This window comes from Dryobates pubescens, chromosome 27 (genome assembly GCF_014839835.1).
Source record: "Dryobates pubescens isolate bDryPub1 chromosome 27, bDryPub1.pri, whole genome shotgun sequence".
Lineage (NCBI taxonomy): Eukaryota > Metazoa > Chordata > Aves > Piciformes > Picidae > Dryobates > Dryobates pubescens.
This window is the reverse complement of record NC_071638.1, coordinates 4,663,326-4,678,654: the sequence shown is the minus strand read 5'-3', so window position 1 is coordinate 4,678,654 and position 15,329 is coordinate 4,663,326.

Sequence of the window (15,329 nt, the reverse complement as noted above, 5' to 3'; positions counted from 1 at the left end):
TCAATCCCTGTAATTCATCCGAGCAACCTGTTTGAAGTAATACACTGAGAAACTATCTTCCCTGAGCAACAGTCAGTTAGATTCTTCTTAAGGAAGGGCAAAGTTCAATGCTAAGGTCTTTGCATAGCTGATTGAATAGAATGAGAATCCTGAGCTCCTGACAAGGAAGTTAAAGGTCTTTATTCTCTCAGGAGCACTCGAATGTTCATCGAATCAGGTCATCTTTGAGTACTCACAAGAAATTCAGACAGTTTTTTGCAAGTATGAATGAGCTTACATTTATTCAAATTGAATTCTGTCCATCCTCACGCACTACTTATATTGAACACTTCTGAAAAAAAATAATTTAAAGTCCTGTATCTTGCATATCCTTTCAGAGTGGGAAAAATGACATGGGAAAGTGAAGATGATGAGAGAGGTTACAACTAAACAAAAGAAAATGTGGCAAAAGTACAGCAGTTTGACAGATGAAAAGTCCCCCAATTAAGAAAGGTACTGAGCCTGGCTAACTGCAGATTTTTGCTCATATCAACATATCTGTGGCCACACTCATTGAGTTCAGCAGATTACACAGCTAGTTTTACTGACAGTAGCACTATCTGCTGTTCCTGAACCTTATGCAGAGAACGCTCACAGAATCACAGAATCACCAGGGTTGGAAGAGACCTCAAAGATCCTCAAGTCCAGCTTCCCCTGGTGCAGCTTGAGACTGTGTCCCCTTGATCTGGTGCTGGGTGCCTGGGAGAAGACACCAACCCCTTCCTGGCTATAACCACCCTTCAGGTAGCTGTAGACAGCAATAAGGTCTCCCTTGAGCCTCCTCTTCTCCAGGCTAAACAATCCCAGCTCCCTCAGCCTCTCCTCATAGGGCTTGTGCTCGAGGCCTCTCCCCAGCCTCATTGCCCTTCTCTGGACACATTCAAGTGTCTCAATGTCCTTCTTAAACTGAGGGGCCCAGAACTGGGCACAGTACTCAAGGTGTGGCCTAACCAGTGCTAACACCATCCATGAAAAAAAATGCACACCTTAAAGCTTCCTTTTATTACCCAATACTGGAAAATGGCTCATGACTTAAATAATAATTATTATAATAAAATTATCTATTCCATCCAAATTGTTGTTTTGTTGTGGGTTTTGCTTTGGTTGGTTGGTTTGTTTGTTTGTTTGCTTATTTATTTGTTTTGGTTTGTGTTTCTTTTTGTTTGGTTGGTTGGTTGCTTTTTTGTGTTTTTTTTTTTCCTATTTCTTTTGGTTTAGATAGTTCTCATTAATGTCTGTCTTCTTACCTCAGCTAACCATAAAGAAGTTCATCCATTTTTCAAATCCTCCTGAGGTCACGAGGCCTGATTCACAAAAGTAATAAATACGTTAGCATAATGATTTCTACTATCGACTGAACTTTTTGCTTTAGATATTACAGCCCACTCCACTCTTTGATTTACATATTGGAGCCCGCCTTCATTGCTGCTGATTGAGCATTCAAGCTGGATGCCAATGTTGACCAGAGAACAACCCTTAAAAAAATAAGGATCCCTCGTGACAGGGCACGCCTTGGGTGTTTGTGTGTTGCTGAATACACCAGGCTCGCTCACAGTCTCTGCACCAGGCTCTCTCACAGTCTCTGCACCAGGCTCTCTCACAGTCTCTGTTGCTTGTGTTTCTGTAAGGAAGATTGGAGACAGATAGCATAGCTCATCATGTGTGAAGCTGTGTTACAGAGATCATACATTCAGAGCACTGTAAACAAAACCAGTGGGGATTTACTACATAATCTCTGTGTTCCTTTTGTGACTCCCGTCGGAGTGGAGCTTCATTTTTAAGCACCTGACTGCTTTATTAACCACTGACCTTACTCTTGCTGATATTGAGGGTAATTGAGTATTGCAGGCTAATTATATGCTGTGGAAAATAATTATGTTTTTAACTTTCCCATCATGCAGTTTTATTCAGTGTCCTTTTATATTTGTGTGAGAAAAGGTGAAGTGTTCATGAAGTGTCTTTCCTGTGCCTTTTAGCTTCTTCCTGTATCATCATATCTTTTTAAAGGTATTCCTGAATATTTCTACCCACTGTGCTTTATTGTGCCTGCCTACAATACAGTGCCTGCAGTACAACACAATGCACCACACAGTCAATTAAAAATACTCATCTGACTTGGTCACTCTTACTGGATTTGCAGGAATCTGTTTCTGGTCCCTTCATTTGGCTACCAGTGTATTTGGGCAAACAAAGGCTCTTTACTTGTTTCTAAAGAATGTGACTCTTAGTTACAAATTCACATAATTCTATTTGTGTTTTCCTTCCTTTCTTCTTTTTTTGTTTGTTAAAAAAACTTCGTGTCCTTTAAGTTTCTTCTATCTTTATGTCAGAATCTTAGTGCAGAGAACTGAACAAAGGAGTTATACTGGAGAATACTGATTTTTCACAGCTTCAGCCAGATACATGTTTACAACTTTCTCATTTAAATTATGAATTAAAATTAATAAATTATAAGAAACTTGGCTTTATGTGATATGACATGCAAACCTATGCAGAATACTTCACTAAGATTTTTAAACTGCTTTTCAATTCCATCAATCAAACCTATGTAATAACTAGCAGATAAGGACTGGATTTTCACAGCTTCTTAGATTCCCGGAGGCCATGCAGATGATTTGCACTTCATGTATTCACTCCTCTTGCCTCTACTTATATACTGCTCTCCCTTACCAGTACTATACAAATGCAGATTAGAGGAAAATGCAAAGCATTTGCAATGGAGGAAATGTCCTTTCTCTGCACTAATCCTGCCAGTCATATTTCGTTAGTGAAACACATTAAAACCATCCTGGAACAAACTCATCTTCTACAGGGTCAGCTGAACCATACTGTGTGATACCCATCCTTGCTGCACACAGGATATCTTCAGAAAATAATCTGGGCAATAAAAAGGCCTAGAGCATTCACTGCTGTAAATTTATCTGCCTCCATTGAAATCAATGGACTTTAGAAGATTTATATTTAGTAAGGGACTGTTATATGTCATTTCTGGCATCATTCTCTTTGGCCTGTAACTAGTACTTCCAGTTACAGCTGTGCAAAGTAAATGCAAGCCCTTCCATTCTGCACTGGTTGTGCTTTGTCTGCTGTTTTCAATTACTGCTTATCCTTTCATTCTGCAACTAGCAGACTGTGAAAAAGTTTCAGTTGTACATGTATATCATGTAGTTGCTAGGACTTTAAGGGCAGAGCAGTTGCCAGAACCTTTTAATATTACAAGTCTGAGTGCATGTAAACAACTTTGTAGCTTATATGAACAAATCTACATCTTGCAAGGATAAGGAACCTCTATTCTTATATTCAATTCCAGGTATAACTAGTCTGAGTGAATAGATTAGACAAAAATATAAACCAATGCTTTCTGTGCAATAGAATAGATTTATAGTGGCTCTGAAGTCCACATTTTAAATAGCTACTTTGTAAAAGAATAGAATAGGATAGGATAGGATAGGATAGGATAGGATAGGATAGGATAGGATAGGATAGGATAGACCAGACCAGGTTGGAAGACCTTCATGATCATCTCATCCAACCCATCATCCAACACCACCTAATCAATTAAACCATGCAACCAAGCACCCCATCAAGTCTCCTCCTAAACACCTCCAATGATGGTGACTCCACCACCTCCCCCGGTACCACATTCCAATGGCAAATCACTCTTTCTAGGAAGAACTTCCTCCTAAGATCCAGCCTAAACCTCCCCTGGCACAGCTTGAGACTGTGTCCTCCTGTTTTGGTGCTGGTTGCCTGGAAGAAGAGACCAGACCCCACCTGTCTACAACCTCCCTTCCGGTAGTTGTAGAGAGCAATAAGGTCTCCCCTGAGCCTCCTCTTCTCCAGGCTAAGCAACCCCAGCTCCCTCAGCCTCTCCTCATAGGGCTTGTGCTTCAAACCCCTCACCAGCTTTGTTGCCCTTCTCTGGACACATTCCAGCAAGTCAACATCTTTCCTAAACTGAGGGGCCCAGAACTGGACACAGTACTCATGGTGTGGCCTAGCCAGTGCAGTGTACAGGGGCAGAACTGTATTTATTTAGATACTGTCATGGATGCACAAAAGCTTCTAATCTAAGACTGAACAATAATATTGACTAAAAATATAATTCAAAGCTAAAAAAAAGGTGTTTGCTCCAGGGATTTTTCTTCCTTCTTAGGACTGAGGCTTTTGAATTAAGACATGAGGCCATAAAAATCAGAATTAAAAGTAAAAGTATAACAAATACAGTAAATATTGTGCTGTGACAGGTGAAGTGGTAAACACTAAAGTTTCTTCAAACTTTTTGCAGATTATCTCTAATTCCAGGACTGAAACATTCCAGAACTGATGAGATTATATATTTAGGAAAGAATGTGATTAAATTTATATAGTTGTTTCAGGGCAAATACTGCTGCTCCTTCACCTAGCTCTTTTAGCTATGGTTCATTGTGTCTGGCAATTATATATCTTTTAGTTTGTGGCAGTGTCTCAGTCTTTCCATGAACATTATTTAATCCCTTTTTTATTTCAGTGAAAAAGGTATTTTAGTAATATATGTAATGAATTTTGCATTTGAAAGAACTCATTTAAATATCTTAATATAGTTACTGTGTACCTTTGGGGTCTCTAAAATGATTTTATCTGAACAGATGTCCTTTTTTGAAGTGTCTGTCTCTGGTAGCAAATTATTTAGTCATTCTGTAGTATAGAAGTCTTCTACACCATGACGGTTTTCCTTTTTCCCTTTTCCTTTCCCTATGAAAGAAATAATGAGGAACCTGTTAAGAAGGACTCACAGCTCAAAAAGAAATGACAGAAGGAGAATCCTATCTTCAGTGCCACCTCAGGAATACTGAGGAGTGCAGCAACGAGAGGCTCACAATCAATTAAAAGACTTCAGGACCTTGGGGCAACTGGTAAAGGGATCAGGGGTTCAAGGTGTTTTCTCCTCCATCCCTCTGACATCTGTGGTAGACAAGGGAATATTTAGGAAGAGCCAAGAGGTCAATTCATGGCTTCAGGATAGGTGTCATTGACATGGATTTGGATTTTATGATCTCAGCTCAGTTTACAAGGCACCAGAGCTGCAAGAAATCAATGGGATACACCTGCCCCAGAGGGGCAAAAGAGTTCTAGGGCAGAAGCTGTCAGGGCTCATTGATAGGGCTTTAAACTAGATTCAAAGGGGGAAGGGGTTATTAATCTCCTGTCTGCCTGTGACAAACACTGGGGCAACTCACCAGAGGCAGAGGGATGGAGTGCTAGCAAGGACTTTCAACTTTTTGCCCTGAGGCAAGCCAAGGATGAAGCACTGGGACACCCCAATGGAATCAAGGGGGATTCACCTAAAAGGGTGGCAGTGTCAGCCCAGCTGAAGTGCCTCTATACCAATTCATGAAGCTTGGGCAGCAAACAGGATGAATTAAGGGCCACTGTGCTGCTGAAAAGCCATGACATAGTGGCTATTACTGAAACTTGGTGGGATGATTACCATGACTGGAATGTAGGGATAGATGGGTACAAGCTCTTTAGGAAGGACAGGCAGAATAGGAGGGGAGGAGATGTTGCTCCCTATATCAGTGACCAGCTCGAATCAGTGGAGCTCCACCTGGGTAAGGATGGTGGATTGGTTGAGTCCATATGGGTGAAGATTAAGGGGAAGACAGGGGGAAGGTCATGCTACCATAGGGGTCTGCTACAGGCCGGGCCAGCAGATCAGCAGAACCAAGCAGATGAAGCTCTCCACTGGCAAATAGAAGTGGCTTCATGTTCACAAGCCCTGGTCCTCATGGGGGATTTCAACCACCCTGACATCTGCTGGAGGGACAGCACAGATATGCACCAGCAATCCAGGATGTTTCTGGAATGCATAGATGACAACTTCCTCCTCCAAATGGTAGAGGAACCAATGAGAAAAGGTGATATGCTGGACCTTGTTCTCACCAATAGGGAAGGGCTGGTCACCAATGTGAGGCTCAGGAACAACCTTGGCTGGAGTGACCACATGGCTGGAGTCATGGAAGATAATGTCAGGGGCAGGAAGGGATACACCCACAGGTTCTGAAGAAACTGGCAAATGAGGTTTCTAAGGAGTTCTCTATTATATTCCAAAAGTTGTGGCAGTTTGGAGAAGTCCACACTGACTGGAAAAGGGGAAATATAACCCTCATTTTCAAAAAGGGAAAGAAGGATGACCAATGGAGCAGGTCCTCCTGGAGGCACTGCTGAAACAGAATAATGAAGAGGAGATTGGGTACAATCAGCACGGCTTCACCAAGGGCAAATCCTGCCTGACAGACTTGGTGGCCTTCTATGACAAGGTCACAACATTAATAAGTGAAGGCTGAGCAACTAACTTCATTTACCTGGACCTGAGCAAAGCCTTCGACACTGTCCCGCAGCACATCCTGGTCTCCAAGCTGGTGCAGTATGGGTTTGATGGATGGACATTCAGTGGATAAAGAACTGGCTTGATGGCTGCACCCAAAGGGTGGCTGTCAGTGGGTCCATGTCCAAGTGGAGGCCAGTGACAAGTGGAGTCCCTCAGGGATCAGTCCTGGGACCAGGCTTGTGTAACATCTTTGTTGGCAGCATGGACAGTGGCATTGAGTGCACCCTCAGCAAGTTTGCTGATGACACCAAGCTCTGTGGTGCAGCAGACACACTGCAGGGAAGGGATGCCCTCCAGAGGGACCTTGACAGGCTGGAGAGGTGGGCACAAGCCAACCTCATGAGGTTCAACATGACCAAATGTAAGGTCCTGTATCTGGGTCAGGGCAATCCCAGGTGCCGATATAGGCTGGGCAGTGACTGGCTTGAGAGCAGCCCTGAAGAAAAGGTCTTGGAGGTGTTGGATGGGAAGCTCAACAGGAGCCAGCAATGTGCACTTACAGTCCAGAAAGCAAATCACATCCTGGGCTCCATCAAGAGAAGTCTAACCAGCAGCTTGAGGGAGGTGATTCTCCCCCTCTACTCCACTCTGGTGAGACCCCACCTGGAGTAGTGCATCCAGTTCTGGAGCCCCTAGTACAGGAAGGATCTGGAGGTGCTGAAGCATGTCCAGAGAAGGGCCCTGAAGATGATTAGAGGGCTGGAGCACCTCTTCTGTAAGGACAGACTGAGGGAGTTGAGGCTGCCCAGTCTGGAGAAGAGAAGGCTCTGAGGAGACCTAATTGCGGCCTTCCAGTATCTGAAGGGGGCTACAAGAAAGCTGGGAAGGGACTTTTCAGGGTTTTGGGCAGTGATAGAACTAGGGGGAGTGCAGCAAAAAAAGAAATGGTTTGATTCAGATTGGACATTAGGAAAAAAATGTCACCATGAGGGTGGTGAGACAGTGGAACAGGTTGCCCAGGGAGGTGGTGGAAGCCCCATCCCTGCAAGATTTTAAAGCCAGGATGGGTGGGGGTCTGGGCAACCTGATCTAGTGTGAGGTGTCCTTGACCATGGCCGGGTGGTTGGAACTAGATAATCCTTGAAGTCCAACCCTGACAATTCCATGATTCTATGGAATGCGTTCAGAGTCACATCCTTTTCAGAGTTCCATCTCAAAAACATCTAATGTCTTTTCAGAGGGGGCTTGAAAGTTGATATGAAGAAAGATTTTAAACTGTGCTGAGTTAAAACAACAAATTAATTCACCCAAGAAATTGCCAATCAAGTTTTGTATCCGTTGGTTTGTTATAATAAAACATGGTAGTCTCAGCATGATGAATTATACCAGTTACAAAATACTAGCTTTGAGATCTTGGTTAATGAAGAAGGAAAACTAGAATTGTATATTAGAATAGGTGAGCTACTTTGGATTTTCCAAATTGTATATTCACATGCCTCTGGCTCAACTGCCTTCAATCACTATTTAAATGGAGGAGCAGGATTACTTTCTTTCATCCTGCTATCTTGTGTCAGTCAGTGTAGAGATAGATTTAAACCCTACCAATAAAGGAGAGTTTGCAAAATAATAATTCTCTGACATCCTGCAATTGATAAGTATCAACAAGCTGAAATACTGGTTTATTTTCATAACTCACTGAATTTATTTTGGGTGATTAAATAGCAAAGAGGTGACACAGTAACAGCACAACATATTTGTGATGGTACCTCTCTCTCTGTGCTGTGTTAGGAACTGGCTGGAGGGCCGAGCCCAGAGAGTGGTGGTGAATGGTGCCACATCCAGCTTGAGGCCAGTCACTAGTGGTGTGCCCCGAGGATCAGTGCTGGGCCCCATGCTCTTTAATATCTTTATCGATGATCTATATGAGGGGATTGAGTCAGTCATCAGTAAATTTGCAGATGACAACAAGGTGGGGGCAGGTGTAGATCTGTTAGAGGGTAGGAAAGATCTGCAGAGGGACCTTGACAGGCTGGACACATGCGCAGAGTCCAAGAGTATGAGATTTAACACATCTAAGTGCCAGGTTCTAAACATTGGCCACAACAACCCCAAGCAGTGCTATAGGCTGGGGTCAGAGTGGCTGGAGAGCGGCCAGGCAGAAAGGGACCGGTGGGTAGTGGTTGATAGTAGGCTGAACATGAGCCTGCAGTGTGCTCAGGTGGCCAAGAAGGCCAATGGCATCCTGGCCTGTATCAGGAGGAGAATACTGTGGCCAGCAGGAGCAGGGAAGTCATTCTCCCCTGTACTCAGCACTGGTTAGGCCACACCTTGAGTCCTGTGTCCAGTTCTGGGCCCCTAAGTTTAGGAAAGATATTGACTTGCTGGAACTTGTCCAGAGAAGGGCAACAAAGCTGGGGAGGGGTTTGGAGCACAAGCCTTATGAGGAGAGGATGAAGGAGCTGAGGTTGCTTAGCCTAGAGAAGAGGAGGCTCAGGGGAGACCTTATTGCTGTCTACAACTACCTGAGGGGAAGTTGTAGCCAGGTGGGGGCTGGTCTCTTCTCCCAGGCAACCAGCACCAGAACAAGAGGACACAGTCTCAAGCTGCACCAGGGGAGGTTTAGGCTGGATGTTAGGAAGAAATTCTACACAGACAGAGGGACTGGCCATTGGAATGTACTGCCCAGGGAAGTGGTGGAGTCTCGATCACTGGAGGTGTTTAAAAGGAGACTGGATGAGGCACTTGGTGCCATGGTTTAGTTGATAAAATGGTGTTGGGTGATGGGTTGGACTTGTTTATCTCAAAGGTCTCTTCCAACCTGGTCTATTCTATTCTACCCTATTCTACTCTATTCTATTCTATTCTATTCTAAATGTTGAAATCTGGGCTTTGATATTCATATATCTTAAGAACTCTAACAAAAGTCCCTTGTTGGCCATGCTTTTTGGAAAGTAATCGAAATATTTGCATAAATTTTCCTTCATAGTCTAACCAAGAATGCAATTTCTCTGGAAACACTGCTGCTGTAAGCTAGAACTTTGACCAGCTGATGTTAAAATAAGTTCCTTGAAAATCTCGTTATAGCAATTATTAAATCTAAGCTGTAAAATGGCTGTAACAGGAGACTCGATTATTCTAATTTTAGAGCTCAAGGAATACTTTAAGACTACTTCAAGAATTATAGATGACAATGAGTAGTCTCTAAGTAGTCAGTTGTTATTATTTGGCCTGGCTAAAGTCCTAACAAATATTTGCTAATAATGGTCTAAATAAGATGCCTTGTTTTCCACTGGATCCTCTTAAAAATGACAGTTTTTCTCACACAGCTTTCTTATCTTTTCCTAATCTATTTTTACTTGCTAGTATTTTTCTGGTGGTGGTGATTAATTCCCCATGTCATGTATGTTGAGCAAAGAAATTATGTCTAAGCCCATTAAGAAGGAGCTTTTCCTTGGTTTAAAAACCCCTTTTTTATTGAACATTAATTTCAGCAGCCCTGCCTGATTTCTGCCCTAGCGTTTTATTATTATCTTGCCTGTAGTTCATCGTATACCCAAAACTGAATTTAACTCAGTTTTGATTCTTTTGTAGAACTTATTTCAGTCTTCCAAAAGTGAATAAAGTGCCCTGAAGATTGCTGCCCATAGAAAAACTATGGGAATACAAAATCTAGATTTCAATGTAGGTATTTGGCATTGGTACTATAATAGGGTAACACAAAGTGGCAGGAAAGCAGACTGAACGAGTTAGCAGTCTCTTCAGTGAGGACAGTTCTTTAGTTCTTGTTTAATGAACCTGAAGCATCAATTGCCATTTCAACTCAAAAGATGCTCCATCTTCCTTCCTTCCTTCAGCAACACAGTGTGGAGAAACTTGGACTTGACCAGCTGCTCTACCGTACCCGTTCTGAAGGAAAAGTCAACACTTGCCTTTGTTTGCTGTAGGTCAGATCAACTGATGCCATAAAATAAAGAAAAATCATAGAATCACAGAATCACCAAGGTTGAAAGAGACCTCAAAGATCAGCAAGTCCAACCTGTCACCCAACACCTCATGACTACTAAAGGAAGGATGTTGACTTGCTGGAGCGTGTCCAGAGAAGGGCAACAAGGTTGGTGAGGGGCTTGGAGCACAAGCCCTATGAGGAGAGATTGAGGGAGCTGGGGTTGCTTAGTCTGGAGAGGAGGAGACTCAGGGGTGACCTTATTGCTCTCTACAACTACCTGAAGGGGGGTTGTAGTGAGGCGGAGGTTGGTCTCTTCTCCCAGGCAACCAGTACCAGAACAAGAGGGCACAGTCTCAGGCTGCGTCTGGGGAGGTTTAGGCTGGAGGTTAGGAGGAAGTTTTACACAGAGAGAGTGATTGCCCACTGGAATGGGCTGCCTGAGGAGGTGGTGGGGTCGCCATCACTGGGGGTGTTCAGGGCGAGGCTTGACAGGATGCTTGGTTCCATGGTTTAGTTGATTAGGTAGTGTTGGATGATAGGTTGGACACGATGATCTCAAAGGTCTCTTCCAACCTGGTTTATTCTATTCTATTCTATTCTATTCTAAACCATGGCACTAAGTGCCATGTCCAATCCCCTCTTGAACACCTCCAGGGATGGTGACTCCACCACTTCTGTGGGCAACCTATTCCAATTGCTAACAGCTCTCGCTGGGAAGAACTTTCTCCTCACGACGAGCCTAAACTTCCCCTGGTGCAGCTTGAGACTGTGTCCTCTTGTTCTGGTGCTGGTTGTCTGGGAGAAAAGACCAACCCCCTCCTGGCTACAACTACCCTTCAGGTAGTTGTAGACAGCAATAAGGTCTCCCCTGAGCCTCCTCTTCTCCAGGCTAACCAATCCCAGCTCCCTCAGCCTTTCCTCGTAGGGCTTGTGCTCGAGACCTCTCACCAGCCTATATTGATCTATAATAGACTATATTGATCTATAATAGACTAGTAATAGAGCATATTATTATGTTTTTAATCCAAGAAGATTCCAAAGTACTTTCCTGACTGTACAAAGCAGTGGCACAATTTCAAAATACAAGTGTCTCACAGGCAAAATTCAGCAAGCAGCTTGCATCTCAAACAGCATACAAAGCTTTTTATGGAAGCCGAAATGGCTTTAAAAATATAATGGGAAGTTAGATGTGCACAGAAAGATTCTTCAAATTTTACAAGCATCTTCTGTGAAAACATTTCTGAGACTTGCATGATTAAACAGCATGATGACCTAGGCTCTGTTCTCATGAGATGAAGAGGTAACTCAGTGCTGCCCCTCTGCAAGACTTCTGGTTTCAAACTGCTTCACAGAAAACCAGGACAAAAGGAAGCAGAAGGAAGATTTAATGTCAGTATATATTGATAGAGCAGCACTTTCTTAAATATCTCCATCTCAAATATCAGACTATTTTTCTCAGGCTGCACCAGGGGAAGTTTAGGCTTGAGGTGAGGAGAAAGTTCTTCACAGAGAGAGTTGTTAACCATTGGAATGTGCTGCCCAGGGAGGTGGTGGATTCTCCATCCCTGGAGGTGTTCAAGAGGGGACTGGACGTGGCACTTGGTGCCATGGTCTAGTAGTCATGAGGTGTTGGGTGACAGGTTGGACTTGATGATCTTTGAGTTCTTTTCCAACCTTGTTGATTCTATGATTCCAACAATGACAGTTTAAATCTTTGCCTTCATCCCACCTAAGCACACAAGTCATTCTGCCCCTGTACACTGCACTGGTTAGGCCTCACCTCAAGTCTTGTGTCCAGTTCTGGGCCCCTCAGTTTAGGAAGGAGGTTGACTTCCTGGAACGAGTCCAGAGAAGAGCAACAAAGTTGGTGAGGGGTTTGGAACATAAGCCCTACGGGGAGAGGCTGAGGGAGCTGGGGTTGCTTAGCCTGGAGAGGAGGAGACTCAGGGGTGACCTTATTGCTCTCTACAACTACCTGAAGGGAGGTTGTAGACAGACGGATGTTGGTCTCTTCTCCCAGGCGGCCAGTACCAGAACAAGAGGACACAGTCTCAGGCTGCGCCAGGGGAGGTTCAGGCTAGATGTTAGGAAAAAGTTCTATACAGAAAGAGTGATTACACATTGGAATGGGCTGCCTGGGGAGGTGGTGGAGTCGCCATCACTGGAAGTTTTCAGGAGAAGACTTGATGGGGTGCTTGGTGCCATGGGTTAGTTGTTTAGGTGGTGTTGGATTGGTTGATGGGTTGGACGAGATGATCTTGAAGGTCTCTTCCAACCTGGTTTATTCTATGTATTTCTATGTATTCTATATCTTTCCAGTCTATCAATTCTATCCAGTCTTTCAAGTCTATATCTTTCCAGGTCTGCAATGCACTGGTGAATGTAAACAGTTCTGGTCTAATAAGAAAATCCTGAGTTTTGACAACTAGTATTACATATTATTGACAGCAGTAATGTGCAGTCTCCTCACAACCAACAGTTTAAACAGAAATTTAACTGCAAAAAGGCCACACAGTCTTCAGGCATTAGCAAAATGCCAAACCTCACAGACTATCTGGATTATAAAGAGAAATTTGTGGTCTAGGGTTTTTTGTTGGATTTTTCAGGGATTTATTTTTATTTTACTATGCTGTTTTTTCCCTAATTAATTTAAATTAAAAGATCATATGGAACTAGCACTGTTGAAAAACGAGAATCATAGGATTAAATCATGTAGTGTAAGGCCAATAGAAGGCCTTTGCTTATTTTTAAACTGTGTAATACAGATGAAAGGAATTTTACTAAATCTCTCTGTAAAAATCAGCAACTGCATCGTGTTATGAGTTATTTTATTATTTTCTTCTGTTAATATGACTACCAGTAGGACAAAGAGGCTAAAGGGAATGTAAAGACAAATAACACTGAAACAGATGTCAAGATATATTTTTTCGTAGAGACAATGATTAAAATGTAGAGCAAGCCTCACAGGCAAAATTGTTGAGGGGAAAACTGTAAGATCATTAAAGAAATTATCATATACCAGCATGGAAATGGGATACTAAAAAAAAAAAAAACATGAATTAAAAAATGTAAAAATAGCTTTAATGTCAGTCATCTTCACTAATTTTATCAGTCTTTTTTCTCCCTAAATTATGTTTATTTGTTTAAGCTTGAGGACATGTGCTTTTTTAAAACTGTGAATGGAAAAACCCAGAATGAGATCAAGAGCCATAAAAAGACAGGATATATGTGGTATAATGGAGTCATTGATAGATGAGCCTCTCTTTCAGATACCACAGTTACATCATGTGCATAGTGTTCAAATAAAGGCTGATGTAATTTCCAGAGTTATAATAATATTATTTTAACCCTTGTGCCTTATCATCCCATTTAAACCACCAATGCTAACATAAACAGTTGGCAGTCTTAGTTTTCTCTTTGTCTGTTTGTTTCTGATTAAGAACCTACTGCCACCTGTTTAATAACCACTCCAGAAAAACAGCTGATTCTTATCTGACTGGGGCAGAGCTCTAATCTCTGCAGTAAAGATCATAAGGGTCATGCATGCTGCATAAAGCATGCAGTTGCTTACACTGAAATGTAGAAATGTCTCCCAAAGGCTTTTTTTCCCTACAGAAACTCTTACACGTAGTAACAGGACAAAGCTTAACTAATATGTACCCTAAGTGTGGGAACACATCTAATGAATTCATTCTTTTAACTAGGCTGGTACATGTTAGATCAAGAAACATTTGCAATCAGTGTTTGCAAACATTTGAGTAAGTAGTATAGCTAGGGACAAAACATTTTATTCAGGGGGTTCAGATTCCTGGAAGAAATGCAAAGACTCTACAAATTCCACTAAATTAATTAAACACACTGGAAGAACTGAAATTAAAACTTGAAAGTAAATAGACTTTATAATACCTTAAAGAAAATCTAGTCCATAGTGTAGAAATTTTTGCAAGGAAATCCCTACCTTTACTGGGACTTTGTTGTTATTATTAATGGTTTGAAGTGGTTACCCAAATGCCCTGGGAGATAAATTCTTTGGAAACTTTAAGGACATAGCAAGAGGGTAATGGAAAACCATCAGAAAGTAAAGAGCAATTAAACCTCTATTTATTTGTTTATTTATTTATTTATTGCACAATTAAATAAATCTTGAAAGCTTATTTTGACACTGAAAGCTGAGGACAGCACAAAGCAGAAAGTTGTGCCTGGGTATCAGCTGAAGTCACAATCTTTCTAACTAGAGAGTGCTCCAGCTCAGTATACTCTTTGATCATAGGATGCATCCCTGCTGGGAGCAAAACAGCATGAAGTCCTTTTACATTTCCCTATGAGTATGAATCATGCTGTTAGTTCCACTGACAAGCTGACAAACACATCAACTTCTTTGAAATGATCACTCATCTTTTTTTGTGCAGATAAAGTTTAAATTATATATAATCAATTGATATATGACTAGACACCTTAACTCATTAGCCATAATAGGAAAAGATCTCTTACTCTTTAGAATAGAGTAGAATAGAATAGAATAGATAGAATAGAATTAACCAGGTTGTAAAAGACCTTCGAGATCATCAAGTCCAAGCTATCACCCAACACTACCTAAATCAGCTAAACCATGGCACCAAGTACCCCATCCAGTCTCTTCCGAAACACCTCCAGTGATGGTGACTCCAGCACCTCCCTGGGCAGCCCATTCCAATGCCAAATCACTCTTTCTATGTACAACAACTTCCTAACATCCAGCCTAAACTTCCCCTGGTGCAGCTTCAGACTGTGTCCTCTTGTTCTGGTGCTGGTTGCCTGGGAGAAGAGACCAACCCCCACCTGGCTACAACTTCCCTTCAGGTAGTTGTAGAGAGCAATAAGGTCTCCCCTGAGTCTCCTCTTCTCCAGGCTAAGCAACTCCAGCTCCCTCAGCCTCTCCTCATATGGCTTGTGCTCCAAACCCCTCACCAGCTTTGTGGCCCTTCTCTGGACATGTTCCAGCAACTCAACATCTTTCCTAAACTTAGGGGTCCAGAACTGGACCCAGGACCCAGG